The 24,621-nt window shown below is 41.9% G+C and overlaps 1 long non-coding RNA gene across 1 annotated transcript; it reads right to left on the bottom strand.

The window, feature by feature from the left end:
- Positions 1 to 10,351: 10,351 nt before the first annotated feature.
- Positions 10,352 to 23,891, bottom strand: LOC132655429 (uncharacterized). Its single transcript, XR_009593242.1, has 4 exons — positions 23,624 to 23,891; positions 17,245 to 17,354; positions 12,926 to 13,180; positions 10,352 to 11,289 (listed from the first exon to the last, which is right to left on the bottom strand). It is a non-coding gene; the product is annotated as an uncharacterized LOC132655429 (long non-coding RNA).
- Positions 23,892 to 24,621: the final 730 nt, after the last annotated feature.

Below are 24,621 nucleotides of genomic sequence, written 5' to 3'. Positions count from 1 at the left end.
TGCAGACTGAGCAGAGCCAAGCAGTGGGGATGGTGTCGCCCGGCCCTCATGACTTCCTGAGGAGAACGTCTCCGCCTCGAATCCTGCCTCTCACCGTGAGAAGCTGGCGGCTTTAGGCAAGTGGTGCATATTGCCTTGGACTGTTATGAGTTATGCCTGAGTTGATCTATGTGATACACAGATAACATGATATTTATTAATTCAGGACAGCTCAGAAACTCAAGGGGCGTCGTTCAAATACCACATTCTTGAACAATTATGAACAACGGGAAGAAAGTGCAGCCCTGCTTAAGACTGCCACCCACCCTTCCTGGAGTCAGAGGCTGAGTCATGCAGCAAGCACCTTGAACACACTGCAGACAAAAAGCATAGCAACAGACAGCCTTTGTCTTCCTCCATAGTATGCACCCCGATTCTCAAAAAAGTCAATCAAAATTTAAACACCGTTATTTCGTGTCCAGAAACATATTAGCAAGCTTTGCATGAGGCTAATTTTCCTTCACTTACTAGCTGTGTGACCTCAGGTAAGTGACTTAAGTTCTCTGAGCCTCAGTTTCTGCCTGGAATGAGTTAAACTAAAACAAGAGCAGCAAATAACTTGTGGGTTATTGTATAGACTGAGCTCGTATTTGGAAGCAGACAGATTTCGTGGTGTTTCGATGGCTGTTCCTGGTTGTCAGCTCGACCACATCTGGAATAAACTAAAATCTAAAATGGAGGGCACACCTGTGAGGGATTTTTGCTTAATTTGAAGTAGGAAAACCCACTTCTAATCCGGGTCTTTGAGGCAAGAAGAGCACCCTTGCTGGAAGAAGAAAGCTCTTGCTCTTTGCCTGCTTGCCTTCGCCATGCTAGCAAGTCTGCTCTGCACAGTCTTACTTTGGGATTCTAGCGTATACAGACCAGCTGAGACATCCAGCTTTGTGGACTGGCAACTACTGTATTCTCGGACTTTCTGTTCACAGCCAGAACAGCTTGTAAGTCATTTTAATAAATCCCCTTCACACACACGCATATATACATATGTATAAAATCTTGTAAGTCATTTTAATAAACCCCCTTCATATATATATATATATTCATTCTATATAAGTTTAGTTATTCTAGAGAATCCTGACTAATACAGATTTTGGCACCAGGAATGATTCTAGAACAATAGAAGTATAAGGATGGATCTTTTAAGTATCTGAAACAGGCTTTTAAATGTGTTAATACACACAGGTACTGAAGCCTCTCCTGTGAGCTCAGAGGGCTGGAAACCCATAGTGTGAATGATCTTACAATCTTAAAGAGATAAATGCATTTGATTATCCTAATTCAGCAACTGTGAGCGGCAACTCAGCTGAATTTGGTGACCCTGTATATAAAATTTTTGGCAGTTTGAGGAACAATAAGGACAGTGGTGATGCTGTTTGGTTGATGTTATCATCTGTGCATAAATTGGCCAAGGATAGAGATGATCTCCATGATAAAATTAACTAGCTTCTAGCATCTCAGAATACGGTGAAGGCCAACAATGAATTGTGGCAAAATTGACTGGATTTCCATTCACAGTCAGCCACTGTTGGATTAGGTGGACCACAGCCTATAAATTATTCTAATAAATCACCTCTCCATATATGTATATATGTACACATACATATCTGTGTAAACATAGAGAGGGAGAAATTTATTCTATACATTCTGATATGAAAGAAGGCTTAAGTCCTCATTGCTGTTTTCTACTGTCCTAACTTAAATTTCATTATAGAGACCTTCAGTGGCTCCCAGTACTCCACAGACTGAAATCTAGATATACAGCCAAGGCTTGTGGGAATCTGGGCATTTCTCTTAATCTCCTTTACCTCACTGCCCAATGGATTACAATGGATTACTGGAAAGATCCAGAACCTGTCACTACATATCAGATAGCATGATTGATTTTTTAGCCAGTGTGCATCTAGGTATATGGATAGATATACAGCCGTCTTAAATGAGATTAACCCCCTTTTTAGTGTGCTGGAGATTGAACCCAGAACCCTATGCATGGGAGGCAAGTGTCCCATTCTGAGCTGTCTCCATTCTTGAGATTAAATAAGTGGCTGATAAAGATCATTACCTTCCATGTTGTGTGGCCTTTTCCTGTCAGCTGATGGCCAGCATAGAAGAAGGGAGTCTCCCTGCCTTTGAAATAGAACACAGACATTCCCCTGCCTTTGGATTCGAATGGAAGCACCAGCGTTTCCCGGGTCTCGCTGCTGCCACTCTCCTATTGGAGCAGCATTGCCAGCTCTCCGGGTTCTCAGGCCCTGACGCAGAATGAAGCTAACCTCCCCACTCTCCTGAGCTTGCCAACCATCCTTTCACCCTGCTGGGATGTGCCAGTCTCCATGGTTGTCGGCCAGCTCTCCACAGCAAAGCTCAATCTCTCTGTCTCTCTCCTCTTTCTCCCTCCCCTCCTCTTTCCCTTGCTGTCTCACCACCAGCACCACAATGCCACACACACATACATAGGTTCTGGAGATTCTTCATACAGCTATCGGCCTTGCCATGCAATATCTTCTCTGTTTAAACACTGTTCTTGCTTCTTTTGATTGACCGAGTTCTACCATTCTTTTTTTTTTTCTTTCCAAGGCAGGGTTTCCCTGTGTAACAGAGCCCTGGCTGTCCTGGACTCACTTTGTAGACCAGGCTAGCCTCTAACTCACAGAGATCTGCCTACCTCTGCCTCCCAAGCACGGGGATTACAGGCGTTCATCACCATGCTTGGCTCTTCCATCATTCTTACATGAGTACATATTTAGTTTAAAGAGTAACAATGTCAGCATGGCCTACACCATCCCCAAGGTGAAGAGGTAAACTGAGGTTCTTGAGCACGCCACATTTAAAAAAAATCTGAATCTTTCCTATTTGTATTTTTTCAAAGCTCAGAAAAATAGAATCCTATGTTGATAGTTCACTTTCTACCATGAAGAAGCCAAGAATTTTAGCCATGGCCTAAAAGCTGTAAAGATTCCTCATCACTCAGTGGAGATGGTGGCCGCATTTAAACACAAAAACAGAATGTGATCAATACGATACCAGGAGGAAAAAAATTGCAATAGTGGTTCAGCATTTGAAATTAAGGAATCTTGTCTTGAATATACCATTTCTTTCCAAAAACCTACAGCGCAGTTCTTTTGTTTATAATAGCTTTCGTTTTGTTTTGCTTCTTCTTCCTGACTGATTATGTGCAGCCACTAGAGGGCAGAGGATGTCCCTCTGATTGCAATAGTTTTAAGGACTTCAGTAGGAAAGGGTTTTAGAGAAATTTTTAAAAATCACATTACAGATGTCATAGATGTGCTTGTCATTTCACTAATGACCCTACCACGAGCAGATAGCCTGTTGCCTGTACCGTAGTCACGGTACAGATAACAACAGCCAGACCCTAGAGATTTACTTTATGTCTGGTAAGTACCAGGCCCAGACTAAAAGGGTTCCACACCTCAGGCTGTTTCTTCCACACAGTAGCTAAATCAAGACAATTTCAATTATCCGGAATAGGAGGCGCTGAGCCCTGAGGATGCGTGACATGCCCAGGTCATCGGTAGATAGGGATTGGATCCAGACCAAGTCTGCTGGACTCGGGAAAGCATGGGCTCAGAAGTGGGGAATATTTAGTTTTACTCATAGATTGGCTTCAGATATGACATCATATTTTCAGGGTCACTGCGAAATCAATGAGTTTGATACTTGATGTTCCATGGAGCAGAGAGTTTATGAAGGACTTGCGGCCATATAGACCAACCTGCCCTCTCATCTTTCTAACCATGCCTAACCGTTATCCTGACTCTTCTTTGCATTGTGCCTTTATTTCTAAATAGATAATTATTCAATCAAAGCCAGTTTTTCCATGACGTCTCTCCAATCCTTAAATTTTAAATCTCATGCAACGGTGTGATGGAAAAGAATATTATTGCCATCAATTTACATATGTAAAATAAAATAACAGAGCTGCTTAAAAAAATCAGATTTCTAAGCCCAAGGTGCTTGTCTTCAAATAGCTACATTACACACTAAGAAGACATAAAGCTGACAGAAGGCATCTGTGATAATAAAAGGCATTTCTCTGTGTTTCCTACATAGCAATTAATAACTGAAAGCTCTGGAGGGGAGGAAGAGATTTTTGAAATCAATATGTGCTGTGACTATTTTATAAACGTGAAACAATGTGATTGTGAACATTTTCGTGTATGTGTGTATCTGATTTTGCATATTATTATTTAATGTTTAAAGTTAGCATACAGGGTAATGGGTTTCATAATACATGTCATAGATTCTACTTCATACAGAATTTTAAAAATTTATTTATTTTTATTTTATGTACATTGATGTCTTGCCTGCATGTGTGAGGGGGTTGGATTCCCTGGAACAGGAGTTAACAGACAGTTGTGAGCTGTCATGTGGGTGCTGGGTTATGAACCCCGGACTTCTGGAAGAGCAGCCAGTGCTCTTAACCACTGAGCCATCTCTCCAGCCCCTTATGTAGAATTTTATGGGACTGCATTCTTCAGAGGCACCCTCTTAGGAGTGGCTCTCCTGTCTACTGGTTGGTTCATTTGTTTCTTATGTTTATTTATTCTTATGTTTCCTTTCTCTCTTCCTTGGACAAAAAAAAAAGTGTGTATTGGTCAGGACCTTTCTCCCTTTTCTATATTTCTCCAATGCCCTTTGTTTTTCTGCTAAAAATAGCCATGCTTTAGTTACCTAGTAAGTATCAAGAACCATCATTTATCAGAAAAGGTAGTTTCATTTTAACAAAAAGGATGCCTTGGCAAAGACGTGAAGAAGGAAGGATTTCTGTTGTTTTGTTTTGATTTATGTGTCTGTGTGTGCTTGTAGTGGTTTTGTTGTTGTTGTTGAGACAGGTTCTCACTATGCAGTCCTGGCTGTCCTGAAACTCAGTCCATAGATCAGGCTGCCTGGAACTAAGAGGCTGCCTACCTCTGCCTCCCATGTGTTGGGATTAAAGGAATGTGCTTGTTTGCATTTTTGTTTTTCCCAAGTAGTGTATCCTCTTCCCCATTATCCAGGCAAGAAAGGCTAGGTGCTGTGAAATTCAAACCTTAAAATGCCAGCAGTTTTTCCAGCATGTAGTCTGCAGAAGACGTTCTGACTTGGAGGGCAGGGCAGCCTTCAGGGTCATCATTCAGGGAGACTCTTCTCCCATCTCGGGCGCCACCATCTGCTAGGACCTTGGCTTCTCTGCTGGATCCTCTGCATTCAGTTGGCAAATGAGGCCTATAAAGATATGAGGGATCACACAGGGACACTTGTATGACAAGCCTGGAGTCGGGCCATGTGGTTCTGCCCTCCTTCCATTAGCCTCCATTCAATTATGTACAAGGAAGGCCAGCAAGCGGTGATGTATTCCACGGCCGGGAGAGAAAAGAAATGGAATTTCTGAGCATGTGGTGGGAGTCTTTGCCATGCCCATGGGAGCAGTCTTATAGATGCTACTCACAGCAAGTCTTTCTTGTACAGAATTGATTTTAATCTTGACACCACAAGATGTTCAAGCCGTAGCCCTGATGCTCTTCACCCCTACACTCTGAACCTTTAGAACAGCGGTTCTCAGCCTTCCTATTGCTGTGACCCTTTCACACAGTTTCTAGTGTTGTGGTAACCCCCAACCATAAAAATATTTTTAAAACTATTTTTTTGTTGCTTCACAACTGTAATTTTGCTACAGTTATGAATCGTAACATAAATGTCTGGTACGTAGGATATCTGACATGTGACCCCGGTGAAAGGGTTGTTTAACCACCTAAAAGGTCTCAACCCCACGGGTTGAGAACTACTGATTTAGAGAAAGCACTTTCTGGCTTCTTTTAGATGTATCCAAATTTTCAGTATCTGTCCTCTTTCTTTTGAAGCCGTTATTTCAATAAATAGAACATGAACACAACTGCAAAACCACATAGTTGATGTGATAACATATAAGGAATTGATTGATGAACGGATAGCATATGCTGTGTAGATACATGGGGGAAATGGATGACTCAGATCCTGGGAATGAAGAGGGGACAGCACAGGCCTTTATCAAACTAGTCAAAAGATGGACACACTGTGGCCACAGTGACAACTTGAGATTTCTCTACTGAGGCTTTGCCACTGTCCTATCCAGCTCTATTCTGAGGTCATTTCCCGGTGCTTCTGTCATAATCTGGACTCCACTCCTTAGAAAAGTTAAACTGGTGATCAATATGGCCAACATCCATTGAGTGCAAGAAAACTGGACAAGAGAATTAATGAGCTTATATAGGTCCGTTAAGCAGATGCATTGCTGAGTCATTTAGTGACATTTGAGACAGACTAAGACATGGTTTTTACCCTTGTCACTTGAACAACACTAGCGCCTGGCACTGAATTTGGTAACAAGGCTGCCCAGTTATTAGGAATTATATTTTTTCAATTTGCCCAGGTGTTAGTTTAATGAGATGGTTTAGGCTTTAATAAAGGGTTTAACCCCTTTTATGGTGATTAAGAAAAGCCTCCTCTGTTAACTTGTTTTATTAGTGTCACCATGGAGATCCCACGGGGCACTGTCTCAGCTAGGGTTCCTTTCACTGTGATAAACACGGTGGCAAAAGTAACTTGGATCACAGCCTGTAATCCATCTTCTCCAGGAGTTAGGGCAGGAACCTGGAGGCAGGAGCTAAGACAGAGGCAATGGAGGAACGCTGTTGACTGGACTGCAAGCCATGGCTTGTTCAGTTTGCTTTCCTGTAGCACCCAGGACCCCAAGGGTGACAGCTCTCACCCTGAGCTGGGGCTTCCCACATCAGTCATCAATCAAGAAAATGCTCTATAGACTTGCCTGTAGAGCAGTTAAAAAAAAACAAACATGTTCTTGGTTGAAATAGAATTTCATCACTTTATTCCCTTCTTTTCTCCCTCCAGCCCCTCCCAGCCACCCTCCCTTTAACTCTTCCCATGTTCCCCCTTTCCAGTTGATAACTGCTTTTTCTTTAATTATTATTGTTATATACATACATGTATGTATGTGTATGTATGCAAAATTATATATAACTAATAACCTGTAATAAGTTGACATAAAAGTGATTATCTCCAATAGATAATCACTTCCAAATAAAAATTTATTTTTCTCCAAGGGAGGCTCACTGGGGAGACAAACTTTTAAGGGTGAGCTGCATGGCCAACAGAAAACAAAACCAAAGGTATCTTTGGAGGTTCTTTGTCACTTAATGCCATTTCAGGGCTTTTCCTTTTCATCAGGGGTGGGGATGGGTGTTGTTTGTTTGTTTAGTTGGTTTAGTCTTATTTTTTTATTTTATTTGTATTTTTCTCTTGTTTCTTTTCTCTGTTTATACTACAGATCCTTTGTGCATATATTACGGCTTCCAATTTAATGTTTTTATGAGATTTTTGAGTGTGTGAATGGGTCTCCTTTTCTTGTGCCTTTTCTTGGGCTCTTTTCCTTTTGTTTATTTTGTCCTATTCCAATGTGTTAGTTTTTGTTTCATTATATTATATCATTATGCATTTGAAGCCTGTTTGTTTTCTAGTGAGAGTCAGAAAGGGGATATATCCAGATGGGAGGGGAGGGGAGAAGAATCGGGGAGCAATAGAGGAAGGGGAAATTGTAATCATGATATATTATGGAAAAAATTTATTTTCAGTAAAAGGAATAAAGACAATATACTGATCAAATTTATCTTATCACTTGGGTCATTTAAACATGTAACTATTCTGGAAAATCTTATCCATAATAACAAGACTAATGTAAATGTTCTAAACAATCTACATTCTGCAGCATGCATTTATTTTAAGATAATTATTTCAAAATAGATAAATTGAGACTCACTAAAAATCACGGCAGAAAACTTGCTCTTTGCTTGAGCGGTGTTAGTAATGGTTATGACAAGGAATATTTAGTTAATTCTTGAGAAAGGCTATTATGGTAACATTTCTTCTCCAAATACTTTTTAATTTAGAATTTTGACTCACTCAGAAGATTCCTTTGGGGTACTGGCAAAAACACAGATTTAGCCCAGTGACCATTCTGTTTCTGTCAGTCTGTCTGTCCTAAGCAGAAATGATGTGGTGCTAACTTTAAGAAGGTGAACTCACATTGCTGTTCTCTCCAAAGTGTATTTATAGGACTCTGCACATTGAAGTTGATTGGCATGCGGCCCCCCGCTGGGGCACAGAATGGAAGCAGTGTCCCTTTTATTCCTGGGTTTTCCCTCTAAGGAGCTCCTACATAGGCTAGTGAATCAGCTTTTCCTTCCTAAATTAGACCTTTAACTTACGGGATCTATTAAAACAGTTCTAGTCATATCAGTAATTAGAGTGCAAGTGGAGATGAATTAAAGTCGCTGGGGACTGTTTTAAGTTTTAGGCAGAAAAGCTTTAGGCTCTAAAGTTTAGAGACTGCATTTGTCATCCTGGCTCAGCCACAAATCATAGAATCACAGGCATTTTCCTGAACTGTCTTATCTAGTTTTCTCTTCATGTAAAATGTCAATAATAACAGCGATCATTACATAGGCATTGGCCCAGAGCTTAATCTATAATATTTATAAAAGCTCTTGTTGAACTTGCAGGATTTTCAAGGAATTGTTAAACATAACTCCTATTAGAAATTAAGCAATTTAATAAACAAATTATATGAGGTCAAAAATAAATGCTCAAACTCTCACTTTTAAAATATTTGACTATAACTGGGCACGGTGGCACATACTTGTAATCCCAGCACTCAGGGAGGCAGAGGCAGGTGGATCTCTGGGAGTTTGAGGCCAGCCTGGTCTACAAAGCGAGTCCAGGGCAGCCAAGGCTACACAGAGAAGCCCTATCTTGAAAAACAAAAACAAAACAAAATTGAGTATTATTGTAATATCTATGTTTTTGATGTTGCTTACACATCTTGTATACATATGACAAATAACACATAACGGTGAGATCCTGGCTGTGACGCTCTCGTTGGCTACCCTGTTTGGTGGCGTCTCAGGGTGGAGACTAGAATAAATCAGTGAACACTGTAATTCAGACTTTCATTTCTTTTGAAAGCTGTTGTTAAACTTTAACCTTTAACCAGTAAACTACTACCCATAGTATCTTTAGGATTTATCATTCTTAAAATATATTTAAGTACGTTTAATTTTATTAATATATTTCATAAATACAATGTGTATGTTACGTAAGTATATGGTGCACAACAGATATTTATGTTATTATAAAAAATTTTGTGTGTGTATTACCAGACAAGTGTGGTTGTCAATTTTAATTCTCAAAATGTATTAGCCATGATTATTTCTGAGTTATTTATTTTTAAAGGTTTTATTTATTTTTTATTTTGTATGTAAGAGTGTTTTTCCCGCACGTATGTAAGTGGATCACATACATGCCTGCCTATGAAGTCCAGAAGAGGGCATCAGATCCTTGGAACTGGGGTAACAGAGCTTCTGAGCAGCCATGTGGGGACTGAGAACCATACACAGGTCCTCTGCAAGAGCTGAGCGCGTTCTTAGCTGGTGAAGCCATCGCCCCAACCCCAATTCATTCACCTTCAAAATCTGTATTCTTCCATCTCTCCTTCAGCTCCATATCTTTTCTTCCTTTCTTCTCTAACATGAAGCATGGGTATGGAATGATATAGCAATTACCCAAATCTGTTTTTCTTTCTTCCCTGCTAACCTCTACCTTGGCAACAAGCCCAGCACCCCACCAGAGCTGAGGCAAGGGGAGACTTTATACCCCCAGCACACTAGCCTTCAAATCATTTGCCCTCCACCTCCAGCCAAGGGTGGGTGGGTGCTTCTGTTCACTTTGACTCGCTCCTTGCCTACATGATTTTAGATGCCAGCCTCATAGTTAGGAACTACTGCTTGCTAGAATTGCTCCCCTAAACCCCAGGATTCACTGAAAGACTTAGAAAATGTTCTAGAAAAAAATATCTAGGAAGTTCTAGATAAAATTACCCCACGTAGCTGTGAATAGCACACTGTTGGGTGAAGAAGGATGCTCACTGGAGGACCTCGTTAAAACTTGTGTCTGCCCCCATCAGAAGCGCTTCCTCTTTGCTCTGTAATGCCATGGGTGCCTCGTTCAGAGCTTCTGTTCCGAGGCTTGCCACCCAGCCGGCTGCCTTTGCTGGCGAGAGTCAGTCTAATGGCCCGCTTTAGTTCATTTTGCTAGAACTCTCTCTGTGCCAAGGCCTCATTCAGCTCTCACTGGCTTTCTCTTTGGTGAACAACTCTGAGGTTTAGTTTTAATGCACCTGGTCTTGGATGCATTCTATTTTAAACCATAGGTTACCATTTTGTCCTAATTCAAACCAACAATGGCACCTGAGTTTTGCGTGGCTGCTGAGTACATAGAAATACTGAATTGATGCAATTTGACTACATACTTGCAGGAGACAGTCATTTCTAACTGCTAAACTGCCAGAGTATTTTTCAAGGGATTTTTACGTGTGTGATTTTTTTGCCTCCATCCCCATAATCTTCTTAAGGTATTTTATGATAAAAACCACCTTCAGTGGTCATCACCAGGGATTTGTCTAGATATACAAACTTATACCTTCAAATAATCAGCACGAAAGAAATGAAATTTCAAGGTGTGAACGTCCCTTTAATGACCCGGTCCCCAAGTCTCTCAAAAACCAATCGGACATCTTTTATCCTAAGGTTTTACTGCCTGGGTTATTTTAAATAGGTTTCAGATTCTCACTAACACAGCCTCCGGGAAGATGGCTCAGCATCTGGCTCAGGAGTGAGTCATCTGTGGGGAAAATCTGATTGTTCAGCGCAGCCCCCTCCTGTTGTCCCGGCTGCAGAGCAGGTGGCTCAGCAAGCAGAGGGCAGCAGTGGGGGGCGGGGGGGGGGCAGCCTGTGTTTGTTCTCACCGGCAAAGGCGCTCTCTTTGTCTCTTACTCTCTGTCCACAGACTGGCTTCATTTCCATTTATTTACTACCGTAGGCTCAAAAACAGACCCCTTCTGTCTCCGCCACCCCCCAACCCTAACTCCCAATACAGACCGAGGTGAAAGTTTGCCTTTTGTGTGATAAAATACTGTAGAATGACTTGCATGATTGTTGAAACTGTTTCTGAATTTTGGTGAAAGGCCTGCGTTAGGGAGCTCCCCTCAAGAGCAGGTGTTTGAATGGTGGGCCATCTGCTAGGTCACGGCCACCTGCTGGTTGCAGCCGACTGCCTGACGCACTGCGGTGTCCCTGGCTGATACAGGACAGGCGGTATATTAACACTGTGGCTGTAGGTCATCGTGGCTGGTATGGCGCAGAGCTGAAATGACGAGAACAAGCCCACGAATTACTCGCTGGGCTTTGTGGTCTGAGGGAGAGCTTGGGGCTTCCCATGCAGTCCTGCCGAGGGAAGCTGGGAACCCTGGCGTTTTCCTCTGTGCCATGACGGGGTTCCAAGGACATTAACCTTGCAAAAGGTAAAACTCTTCCTCTATAAAAATGGACCATTTTTTAAAAATACAACCAACTGATGTGCTACCCAAAACCATACCTCTTGGACACCTGACTCTTTAAATTAATTAAAAAAAAAAATTCTTCCATCCTTAACCCAGAATTCTGTAGTGTTCCCAGACCTCAGGATTTGATTCCGTGAATGTAGAATATGACCGTAGTGTGTTACTTTCGACCTCTTTTGAATAGGGCTTCTGTCTCTTAGTTCCTGTTCGCATTTTTGAGGGGCATAGATGTGGGGGCCATTGGAAGCCATTATTTACACTTTTGGAATTTTTATGTGTTATCTGAGAGATCTGCCGACTGCTCTTCCATCTTTCAGGCAGCAAAGTACCGTTCCGACTCCTACCGTGAAATACAGCTGACAGAAAACCAAGGAAGCAGTTAACTACAGGGAAACGCTGTAAATGGATTATAATTTTCATTTCCAAAGGAAACACACTATTTAGACATAGGAAATATGTTGTAGAATATAAACTGAGCGGCAGGAGCAACTGGATCCGGAATAAATTGACAGATCCTGTAACGTCGGTGAACTTAGAAAATCTCTTTCCCATGAAGGAAGTCACAAGTAGAGCAGAGCTTTCTGCCCTCTTTTCCAGGCTCTTCCTGGAAGGCACTACTGTCATGAGTCATTTAATGATGGGGTACATCACGGAGCAACTCCATCACTGTATGCATTTACACAGACCTAGGTGGTTAGCTGAACAGCTCACTGTGGCCTCTTGATGCGGTCCAGAGTCAAGGTAGATACAAGATGTACCGCCACAGCCCATGTAACATGGCAGACTGTTTCGGCTTCCTGCTTTTTTAAGAAGTAGCCCTGCAGTCCAAAAGTGTAACGTGCTGTATTATGCGTTGTACACAACAGTGTGTGCTGTGTTTCTCTGTGGAGACAGCAGGTTGTTTACACAGCAAACACAAGGCCATGAAAGTCAAATCTGGCTAAGCCCATCCAAAAACGGGAAATTTCCAGCTCCTTTTCAGTCTTACGGAACAACTGCTGTGTACGCAGTCTGTCACCGGCCATGTGGTGCGTGACTATACAGATGGGCTACAGTCATGTAGCCACACTCCTCAACAGCAGAAGTGTCCCTGGCAACATGGTGTTAGTTTGTGAGTTTCACCTAGAAACTCAAACCCTTGTCCGGGTATGCTTCTCCCCACAAAGAGCACAGGGCAGCACAGAGCAGAACCATGTCTCCAAGAGTCTGGGAAGTTAGGGGGAACATTTTGAAATCAGATCCAAATGTCTGGTGGACTCAGATCAAGGTGGACCTCAGTATGTAATCGGTGCAGGCATTCAAAGAACAATAGCTGGGAGAGGGGAAGGAGAGACAAAAGAGGAAAGCTTGGGAAGGGCCCACTTCTGGGTGGAGGGGTGGAGCGGTGGAGCGGTAGGGGGCGGGGGCTCTTGGTCCAGCACTGGGGGAATCCCCACTTACGTGAAGTCTACTAAGGATGTCGGCACTACAACTCGACTCCCCAGATCTTCTCCATAAAACGGAACAGTCTTCCAGCAGCTCGGCCAGGCTTTCTCTTAGGGCATGAGCGATGATGACAGTGACGTCTTTCATAAGCAGGGTCAGACCTTTCTGAGGCTTTTTACCGCCTGCATGCCTGTTGGATGAAGACTCCACAGAGACTCTCGTTCCAGTGGAGATGGGGATTATTGTAATTAGATGAGCTAAAAATGTTTTCTAAAAACAAAAGGTAAAGTTAAGATGTTGCATGCAGCTTAGGAAAAGGAAGTGGAAATCGGAGTTGTGAGCTGTGTTTTAAGGAGGCATTTTTTTTTTCCCCAAAATCAGGGAGAGATACAAAAATAGAAATCTGAGCAGTGGCTCACAGCCAATTTTATACCATTTGTATTGAGAACAAACTGTACCACCGCATTCATCTTTACTAAAGAACACATCCTGCCCGAATAGGCTGGCTGAATTTGATTTATGGGGCACTTTTGAAGAAAACTTGACTTCTGGGAAATAAATGAGAGGGAATCAACGGAACAGCTGTAAACAGTGATTATTAAAATTCAGGAAGGGAATTCTGAGGCCACGTAAGTTGACACTTAAGCAGGGATGTATAGGTGAAATAGCTTCAGATAAAAATGCATCTCGGACATTCTGTGATGAAATAACCACAACCAACTCACACTCCTCGTAATTTTCCAGAGATAAAGGGCAATTGTTTGTGACCTGAGATTGGAGCTGTTTCAGGCTTCTGTGTATTTAATGTATACAAAAAGCAATTTCATAGCTCAGAGAAGATCACCCACCAAAAGGGCATCCCCGTCTACTTAACTCAAGTTTAGAAGAGTGTCCGTACTTTTAAGGATGTGGTAATTTTAATTAGCTCAGGAGCTCTGGTCTGAAATCCAGGAGGGAGCCTCTGCTGTCAGCATATGCCCAACCAACATATGCATGCTTCTGTATTTGCATCTATTCTGTGCTCCTTTTGAGGGCACAGAGCTCCTAAAGGGGTTAGAACATCTTAAGTGCCAGGAGTGCTGGACATATCTTTTGGTGTAATGTTTGGTTTGGACTCTACTTCTTACTTAATTCAGAGTTCCTTTTTTTTTTTTTAAAAAAAAAAACATAACTTTTTATCGATTCTTTGGGAATTTCACATCATGCATGCCAATCTCACTACTTTCTCAGTCCTTCTGCATCAACCCTTGTAACTTATACTTTCCAAAAGAAAATTAAAAAAAAAAAAAAAAAGCAAACAAGCAAGCAAGCAAGCAAACAAACAACCCCATCTCGGGGACCTGATCCTCTATCAGCTTCAACCTTCTCTCACACCCATCACAGCTGTCACATCTCCAGTTCCACTGTGCATGGACCATTCCGATCCTCTGTTTTCTCGGCCTCTCCATCACATACTCATTTGTTGTGGCGGCATTAGAAGCTTTGGTTTGTCAAGCAGCATTCCCCTTTGCCCAAACAGGTTTACTTGCAAACGTTCATTGCAATGAGTCATTTGGTCTGGTTTGAGGCCTTTGGCTTCTGCTACACCATCAATACTGGATCCTCACCAAGACTCCTCTCAAATACCCTGTTGTTGCCCTGTGTCATGGAGATCCTGTGGCACAGGACAGGCTCCTTCCCACACTCTAGAAGCACATAGATGGGGTTAATGCTGGGGCAGACCAGCTCAAACCCTGGATCTAGTCCTGGATAGTAGCTGACTTAGTCATCCGGCCAGCTCTCCTGCCCCTGTGCCACTGGGTCCAGCGCCTTCTTGCCACCCAGGTGAGGGGCGTGGCCAACTCTCCCACACGGAGCACCCTAGGAGGGGGGAGTTCAGCGTGACCCTTGGACATTAACATGGTACAGATCATGGACATTCACGTGTCCTTTGGTGGTAACAGGAGCCATGGACAGCAACACAGGCCCGGGCTGTGGAAGGGCCATGGACCCAGGCATGGCCCTTGGCAGCGACACAGATATTCCTATGCCTCAGGTGACAGCACAGGCCTCTCACATCAGGTTGTTCTTCATCATAGTCACTCAGTCCTCCAGTCAGAGTTCTTAACTGTATAGAATTTCCTGGGTGGTATGGGCCTCCTTTACCTTAATGAAGTAACTACGGGTAGGAACCTGGATGGGAACTGGCTTCTAGAAAGACCAGACTAGGATTAGGAGCCTAGAACATTCACTTCACCTTCACGTTTCAGAGGAGAGAAAGATTCCAGATAGAGTTGGTAATCGGTGATGCCTACATGACAAAGCTGCTGCAAAATCCCTGAACTCAAGGGGTTGGGGCTTTTCCTGGTTTGTTGTGTATGCAGTTGTCTGAGTCGGATGTTTATCCAATGCCTCTGTAAATCTCTTCCATCTGGCAGTTCATCGACATCCTTGGTAGTGTTCTTTATTAGAGTTAAGTAAAGTTTAAGTAAATGTTTCCATTAAATCTCTGAACCATCCCAGCAAATTAATTGATCCCCAAACGGGCTTTTCGGGAACCCTTACTTAATAGTTGTTGGTCAGCAGTTCTGGAGACCTAGACAAATTTGGTATCTGAAGTTGGAGGAAGTTTCATAAAGCTGAGACTTTAAGCTGTAGAATTTGACTCTAACTCCGGGAAGACAATGTTAGAATTGAGGTGTTTGGTGCTCATTTGGTATCTGCGAGAGACTTCCTTGGGTGTGGTGGGGAATATCGCAAACCCGGTGTCAAGTGAAAAATGGTGACAAGCCACTGCTCATGCGAGAGCAGGGAAAACGATTGAGCTTTAAGTTTTTCTTATGTGTATCAAGCCCTCATTCCACACCATGGCACAATCACAGGTCACGACAGAGATGCAACTCTTTCCCTTTTCCTTCATCTTCTCTTGTCATGGCCTGCTCTCCTGCAAACCACTAGCAAGTGTGGCCACTGCGCAGCCTTTGCCAACATGCCAGAAGGTAAAGTGAAGACTAGGAAGAAGCAGCGCCAGTGGGGGATAGGAACCACCCCTAGTCTTCACCTGATTCTGGCATATCTTCTGCACCCACGGGTGGGCTCTTAGCCTTCTAGGACTTGGTAATGGATACTAGATGCTGGGAGATACTCATTCCGAGAAGAGATGACCTTTGCTTTCACCGTGATTTAAGAGATCCTGTTTTTCATCATCTTCCAAGAGAGAACTGTCAAGCTCATGTACTAAAGTACTATTAAAGCCCAAGAACACACCCAACTAACTTTCGGCTCACCACCAATATGTTCACCATGCCTCAGAGCCAGGAATTTCTGAATAAAAAATGTTCCTCTTGTGTAAAATGACTTAGCAAAAGAGAAAAAAAAATGAGTGTTTTCTCATTATAAAGTATAAGGTTTCAAATATGATAAATGTGTGGATTGGTTAAGTCATTAATTTTTTTTCTTAAGGAGGGAATGTGTACAGATTGCATTCAATTTTTCATTAGTATTTCTTTCTTTCTTGTATTTTTATAAAAAGTGAGATCTATGTGTCTGTCTGCCTATCTACTTATATACTTTTGAGTATGAAGATTATATAATATCTCCCAGCAGAGGCTACTACTTCATGTAAATGTAATAAAAATAATAAGCAATAATTTATTATGTATTCATAAGTATTGCAAAATGACAACAGTGGTGAATAATAGTTAATCAAGGAAGTAAAGGTATGGAAATAACCCTTTAATATATTTGCATAAATATTTCAAGTGAAGCATACAGGGAGAAATCTACCCTCACATTATGACTTGATTTTCAGAAACAAAATAAAGATTAAATATGATTTTTATATTCCCAAGTTGAGTAGTCGTGAGAATTTCAAGGTCTCCTATGAGTTATGCTCTTTTAAAAACTAAAATAATCAACATTTTTCTACATTAATTTTGTACCTGTGTAATTTTTTTCTGGAAACAAACAGGAACCCCCACATAAACTTTATCTGTAGCATCTGAAAAAACTATTAATAAGTGAAATTTATCAACAAATTGGCGTATATCGAGTCAATGCCTTAAGGAAGGGAAAATATGAGCTATTTTATCTCCCTGAAAAATGCCACTGAAATAGATCCCTGTATTAAGGTCCTGCACATGAAGGGCCCTGACTTGCTTGATGGACTATAAGGAGTCTTGTATCTTGTGTCTTGTGTTCAATAAATTATATTACACAGTTGAAAAAGTGTGTTTATTAAAATTCTATGTAATGAAAGTAATACCCTGCTACATATGTTCGGAGGGGCTGTGAGTGCATGCTACCAGAGATTTAGATTTTAAAGGCTTGTTAAACTCACCCACTCTCCACCTCACCTGGGATAATCAGTGTGTGAGCCAGGAAACGCGACATTTACCAGCTTGCCACTTTTTACTTCTTTCTTCCGACATCGTGTGCATTTTTACCACTAAAGGGAATGTTCTTTCTGGAAATAATACGTGGAGAAAAAAAGCCAGAAATTATTAGCTACAAGGGATTATTGGATTGCAGGTAGGAAACCTTGGAAATTCAAAGCCCTCTTGTGAAACCAAACTCCAGGAACATCTACCCCTCTGAGACTTTGTTTCCGAATGAAAGTCCTGCTGTGCCTCTATTAATGACTCTTCTTTGCCTCCTGTGGGATATGGGTGGGTAGGAGAAAAGTCCACCCCATTTCAAGCCAGGTGGTAAACTGTCGAAGAGCTACGAAGGGAGTCCATGCACCATCATGCTCTGACGCGTTCTTGAGGAAGGTTTGTGCTGAAAGGCTCTGAAGAGGGGGGAAAAGATTACACAGCAGATTCCAGCTAGACGTACAAAGAACTTCATAAAAGCCCAGAACGAGGCGTTGAACAGGCTACGAGCTGGCTTATGTAGAGAAGGTATTTAATAAAAATATGATGGCCTACTGTTTTGGATAACCATAGCAGTTTAACTACAGGCAGTAGCTGAAGACCATAGATGACCATGGATCAAAAATGTTTTCTCTAGGGGATGTGAACGCTCGGTGCTAAAACCCATGTTTATGATGAGTAAAGCTCTGAGTTCAACCCCCAGCTGCAGAAAAGAATATTTGTTTTTACAGAGCTTTGTGGCCAGGTAAGAAAACATTTGCAGGGTGTGTGTGTGTGTGTGTGTGTGTGTGTGTGTGTGTGTGTATGAGATCACATGGGTATGCCAGTATGCGGAGACCAAAGGTTGACACTGGCTGTCTTCTTCAATGACTGGCCACTTTTCTGAGACAGGGACTTTTCTGAGCTTGGAGGTTTCTGGCTTGGCTAAACTGTGTAGGGAACCTCATGTCTCCACCTCCCCAGTCCTGGGATTAACAGCTTGTTTAGGTGAGCGTTGGGTATCCTGGGGGCACCAGGAATCAACCTCACATCCTCACGCTTGTGCAGCAAACAATTATTGAATTATCTCCCTATCCTCGCCCCCTTCCCCCATCTCTATTTTTAAATTGCTGGTACAACATACCTGTGCTCACAGAGATATTCTGAACATAAATCATTGATGAACCTACATTTTTAATTCAAACTGACTTCTGGAACAACAAGACAAGTCATCCTTTTGTCTGTTTTCAGCAAAGATAGTAGATTCAAAAGGGAAAACTAATAACTTTTTGTCCACCTATACAAGAATATCTTACATTCCTCGGGCTTAAATTCATTCAAGTTTGTTTTGTATTCATCTAGTATACTCGTTTGCCAAAAGATTATTTCCTAAAATACACTTAAAGTTTAAAAGGGACAGATGGAGGATCAAATAAAGGGAACTGTGGTAGTTTGAATGACAAGGGGCCTCATAGGTTCATATGTTTGAATGCTTGGTCTCCAGTTGGTGGAACTGTTTTGGAAGGATTCAGAGGTGTGGTCTTGTTGGAGGAGGTGTGTTGTGGGTGGGGGAGGGGCTTTGAAGTTTTAAAATCCCATGTCTTTCTCATGGCTCTCTCTGCCTCCTGCTTGTGGATGAAGATGTAAACTTTCTGCTCCTGCTCTGGCATCATACCTGCTGTTGCCATGCTCTCCGCCATGGTGGCCACAGGCTCACTCTCTGAAACTTTAAATTCCCAAACTAAATACTTCCTTCTCTTACTTGCCGTGGCCATGGTGTCTTATGACAGCAAAATTGAAAAGATAAGCCTGTATAAGAAAGCTGTGAGCTTACTGAGAACTGTGGATGGGCACAGTGCAGAATGTTCTTGTCACAGGGTGGCCAAGTAAGAATTGCACATATCATGCTAAGTGAATGCACTTGAAAGCAAGGACATACAGGGAGTACCCTAACATGTCCACATTATCTCTGCAGGAAAGACAAAGGCCTGGGAGGAATGTTCTTGGATCTCTTTCATACGACCAAAGATGGTAAGACATAATAGCAGCCGAATTCCCCTCCCTGTACTTGTACTTGTATAAGCTAGCTGCTAACGTCACTTCATGTTTCACACGCTTTAACAATAAAAATAAGAAGTGGGTTTGTTTTTTTTTTTTTTTTTTTCATTACTCTTGAGCTCAGAATGCTTGGAGTCCTCTGGTTATCCCACACAGATCTTTGGCAGAGCCTTCAGCCCATGGAGACTTTGCCCTCACCAGCCAGGGCAAGTTGACAACTAAGATAGGGACTAGTGAATATGCCCTATAGTACCTTTGGGAGAACTTGTTGAAGGTGCAGACTTGAAATCCAGGATGAGATAAATAGTCTTTCATCTACTCTGTGCTCAAACACAGAGAAAGTTGGGTTTATGGAGATAAATTGCTACCTGAAGCATGTCTGGTAGTGTTTTCAAAGAGGAAACGTCCAACTGCTTTAAGATTTCAAATTCCTTAGGATCAGTCTGAATTCTTCCTCAGAGAAGAATACAGGCCATTGGAAGCAAGCCGGAAATAAAATTGGTGAAATATGGGTGATCATGTGCAGAAAAAGAGAGGAAGGGATTCACATTTAATCCCAGGGCAGTGATCACTGGACAACGGCCACACAGTGGAGGAATTTCTGACTGAAATAATTAGGGAAAGGATGAAAGCATTCATCTCTCAGTGGCAGGGATTTCTTTTATTTTCCAGTGTTAGCACACCAGTGGAAAGCTTGTGTTCTATCCTTTCCAGCACCTACAGACAGAATGACTTCTGATTTAGATAGTCTCTCAGATCATGAACCACATCCTCTGGCTACAGGGTGATCCACATAGGAAACACAATACCACAAAGGTTTGCCCAGTGCTTGGGCAAGTGACCACGTCAAGACATTGACTTCTTAATATCCAATAAAAATGTTGTAGGCTGTTTGGTCTCGTTCTGTCTCCTTGTGTTTTGTTTTGTTTTGAGATAGGCTCTTCTGATGATCACAGTTGGTCTAGGGTTGGGAATCTCTTTGCTATAGCCTCCTGATTTCAAGGTTGTTTTATGTTATATAACTGATTCTTTTATCCCTTTCTCTTTGCATTCTACTTCTAACTAGAACTAGAACTCTTCCCTTCTTCTTTAGAAGTCCCCCCCATTAACATTTTTTCTCTTCTATTTTTATTTGATGCTCTAAAGTTAACTGCTAGTCCTGCTCAGCTTATTTTCTCTGTTCTCACCCTTAATAACTAACATCTAATACAAAACACACTGTCATTGGTCCTTTACTCTCCAAAGTCATTGGAATGGAATAGGTGATTATTTTTGATTGGCTACTTGCCTGTTTCCGTAGCATGTCTGCATATCAGTTTTGATTGCTTCTGGACTCAGTATTTTCCTCTTTGAGTGGTGCGTATGGCTGTGTGAGGACCATGCCCACATATGTTCCACCGCCAGTCTAGTGGAGAGGAACAGCACCTCTCCCTTCAGTACATCATAGCCCAACCTGAGCCTTGTAAATCCGTCCACTGAAATAATACATGTGGTCAAAGAACCCAACCACCACCTTGAAGGCAGGTGTGAAAGTCCCACTACAGAAACACAAGAACATATAAGATCGAGCCACCGTGACTCCTCAAACAGCAAGTTCCTTAGTAATGGATTATAATAAGAGTAAATTAGATCAGTTCCCAGATAAAGAATACAATGAAATGATTGCAATAACGCTTAGCAAAACCAAGAGGACAGAAATAAACTTAAATAGTTCAAACATGATACAAATAACTAAGTGAAATAAGAATCAACATAGGATATGGAAGAGGACTTCAATAAAAGATAGAGATACTTCCAGAAGTTAAATTGACATCCAGAAATAACAAACTTAGTAAGTCAAATAAGAAATTCAGTATAAAGCCTATCAATAGAATGAATCCCTGGAGGACAGACTAGAACAGATTGAAAACAAGGTAGATTAATTAGAATATTTAACAACAATAAAGACAAGTGTAGGTGTCTGGAGAGATAGTTCAGCGAGTAAGAGTGGATATCGCACTTACAGAGGACTGAGTTTGGCTCTCAGTGCACATCAGGCACCTCAACTGTCTATAGCTCCAGCTCCACAGCAATATGAGGACATGAGTGAAAGGCACCTTCACTCACATTCATATTAACCCACTCAGACACATGAACACACATTACTAAAAATAAAAAAAAAATTTTAGAAGATAATACATATGAACAAAGCATGAGCTCTTTGGGATGTCATTAAAAATTAAATTTATGAATCATGGACATATAAGGAGAAGTACAAGGTAAAGGTGTAAAATATATTAAATAAAATCATAGCAGGAAAAAGTTTAAATACATGTAAATGGATGGTCATTCAGATGCATAAAACATTTAGAGTGCCAGACAGGCAATACAAGAAAAGAATATCACCACATCATATTCTAAAAATACTAAGTACATGTAACAAAGGATATTGAAAGCTTCAGGATACAAGCACTAAGTCATACAAAGGCAACCACATCAGAAAGCATCAGGCTTAGAAACAAAAGCAAAAGCCAGAGGAACATGACACAAAGTATTCCAAAGTATCTGAAAGATAGCATGTGTCAACCCAGATTACTATACACAGCAAAGCTATTCTTCCTTTGAAAAAGAAGAAAAATATTTTCATAACAAAGAGAAAGGGAATTAATGACTGCTAGGACAGCAAGATAGAAGATACTTGAAGGAATTTATGGACTTAAAGAGTAAGCTGCTCTAGAAGAGCAAATAAGTAATGAAGGATTATCAATGCACCAAATGTGACGAATCAACAGAACAAGAATTAAAGTCAGGTCCCAAAGAAATTCAGGACAATGGCTAACTATGGTGCCTACTACCATATCAAAGTGCACGCTGGTGACCAGACTCACTCTCTCTGTAGATCTTCTCCGCCATTTTTACCCCACCCCGTACCCTAAACCTTTCCAGCCCAGAGGCTTTGCTTTCCTCCCGCAGCTTCTCCTTCTGCAAACACCTGCCATTACAGCCACACATTCTCTTTGTCCTCTTGTTTCTCTTGGTTCTTCCTTTGTTGGTCCCCTTTCTTAACCCCTTTATATTGTCTTACTTTCTTGTCCACCTCCCTCTTCCCCAAGGCCCAGTTCAGTCTGCCAGCCATGTTCTGTCTGGCCTCTTCTAGGTGCCTCTGGCTATCCTCTTCCTCGTAGCTCCAATAAAAACCTCCTCCTCAACCATACCTAGGATTGATCATGTCCTCATTTTCATTCACCTAGTACATACCTTTCCATGGTCCCAATTCCCCAAGCAAAAGAAACAGAGTAGTAGAATGGATTAAAAAACAGGAGCCGTCTCTTTGTTGTCTACAGAAATGCAACTTACTGACAAAGGAGAGGGCCCTGGTGCCAGCCTGCCCACCTTGGCTTGTCAGGGCTGTCAGGACCCAGGCACTGACCTCTAGTAACAGGCCCATCTCACTTTTAAAGTCTGACACTTGGAAATGAACACACCCTCAGAGAAACTCTCAACATTTCCCTACTCCTTAGGCTGAACCCCCAAAAGTGGCTCCCCAAAGTCCTTCCATGGGGAAGCTTCAAGTAGCACAGCCTTGGCTGGTTGCATGCTTTTTCTTTGCTCCTTCTTCATTCTCTTGTCATTGCTTCTCCCACCTCTCAAATAAAGAATGCAGGAGCATTCTGGTCTAACATGGAAACACAAACTAGCCAAACATCTGAAAGTTTATTGCATCCATAACCAATGTGGGTTAGTAAAATGCATTTGAATAATTTATCTTATTATAATTTGATAATATTCTATTGTGCCTCATAATACTGGCTATTTCTCTTTTCAAAGGTGTATATGCATATAAAACCAAACATACTATGTCCTAACTCAGTGTTCTTTCAGTTCCAGTTTCACTTTTAGGTGCATTTGCAAATTAGAAAAATATTACTTTACAAAAGGAATGAAACTTTACTATTAGTAAATAGCTACCACTGAATGCTTAAGGAAAAAAAAATAAAATAAAAATAAAGCTGCTCTGTAAAGAAAAAGAATGAGGTGAGATAGAAGGTTGAGACTGACTGTCAAGTGAGAGATTGTGTTTGAAGGTGCTAATTACGTCTAGCATTGAAAACAGGCCAGATTGCCTTTGCCTGTGTTCTGTTAAATCACTACCTGAACCCTGCTCTAGAAAAAGAAAGTACTGAAGGTTTTCTTTGGTCTTTAAACATTTTTTTTAACTGCTGTAGGAAAATCATCTCAGTGTTTCCAGAGCTCCACACCTTAGACAAGAAGAAAGGGGTTCAGGAATGTTAGGAGGAAAAACACTAGTCCCACCCTGGACAGTTAATACAAGCTAGTTCCTTACCCATGGAACACGCTTCCTAGGCAGGAAAGTTGTCCAGGTTTTGAGTCAGGGCCTCCCCACTGGAGAACCCAGGCGTTCTTTCTCATCTCTCATACAACCACGCACCAGTAAGTGAAAGCAGCCGGCCCAATTAGACACACTGATGCAATACGTCCAATCAAAACTGGTGACCCACCTAAGTGAGCGCCAGGCAGATTCATTGTGGGAAAAGTGACTGCAGAGCCAAGATATTTCAAAAGCTTTTCTGGGGCAGCCACAGGGTGACTCCTGTGTTGTCTTCTGTTGGCTCCTCAAAGGTCAACCAGGAACAGGATTTGCATATTGCCTTGGGCCATCTCAGTTTCAGAGCAGATTCTCTAGTTTTGCTAGAGACTCTTGTGCTGCTGCTCTTATTGGACACATTATTTTCTGCTTGACCTAGCTAGAATTTTATCTACTGGCAAGCAAGGTCATATCCTTAAATGCATAGCTATGAAGATTGGGTCTGTGAGTTAGTAGTAAGTGGCTGTCCTCATTGCGTGTCTCTCTCTCTCTCTCTCTCTCTCTCTCTCTCTCTGTGTGTGTGTGTGTGTGTGTGTGTGTGTGTGTGTGTGTGAACTTAACACAAGCTGGAGTTTTCTGGGAAAATGAACATCCATTGGGAGAATGCCTCCATCCAGGCTGCCTGTAGGCAAGTCTGTAGGGAGTTTCATGGTAATGATCACTGTGGTAAAGCCCAGATTAGGTGTGATGTGGGTGGTACTGGGAAGGTAGTATGTAAGAAAGTAAAGCAGGGAAGCCAGGGGGTGCTAGCCACTGAGCAGCACCCTTCCCTGGACTCTGATTTAGTTCTTGTCTCCTTGTCCCAGCCTTGAGTTCCTTCCTTGACATCTCTCAGTGGACCAAAATACCCAAGCCAAATAAATCTCTTTGTCTCAAATTGCTTTTGACCTGTGTTCTATCACAGCAATAAAGAGTATACGAAGACAGAAATTTGTACCAAGTCTTTGGAATGCAGA

Source organism: Meriones unguiculatus, chromosome 7, assembly GCF_030254825.1.
Source record: "Meriones unguiculatus strain TT.TT164.6M chromosome 7, Bangor_MerUng_6.1, whole genome shotgun sequence".
Classification (NCBI taxonomy): Eukaryota; Metazoa; Chordata; class Mammalia; order Rodentia; family Muridae; genus Meriones; species Meriones unguiculatus.
Note: the sequence above shows the minus strand (reverse complement) of the source record. Positions and strands in the feature narration are given on the sequence as shown.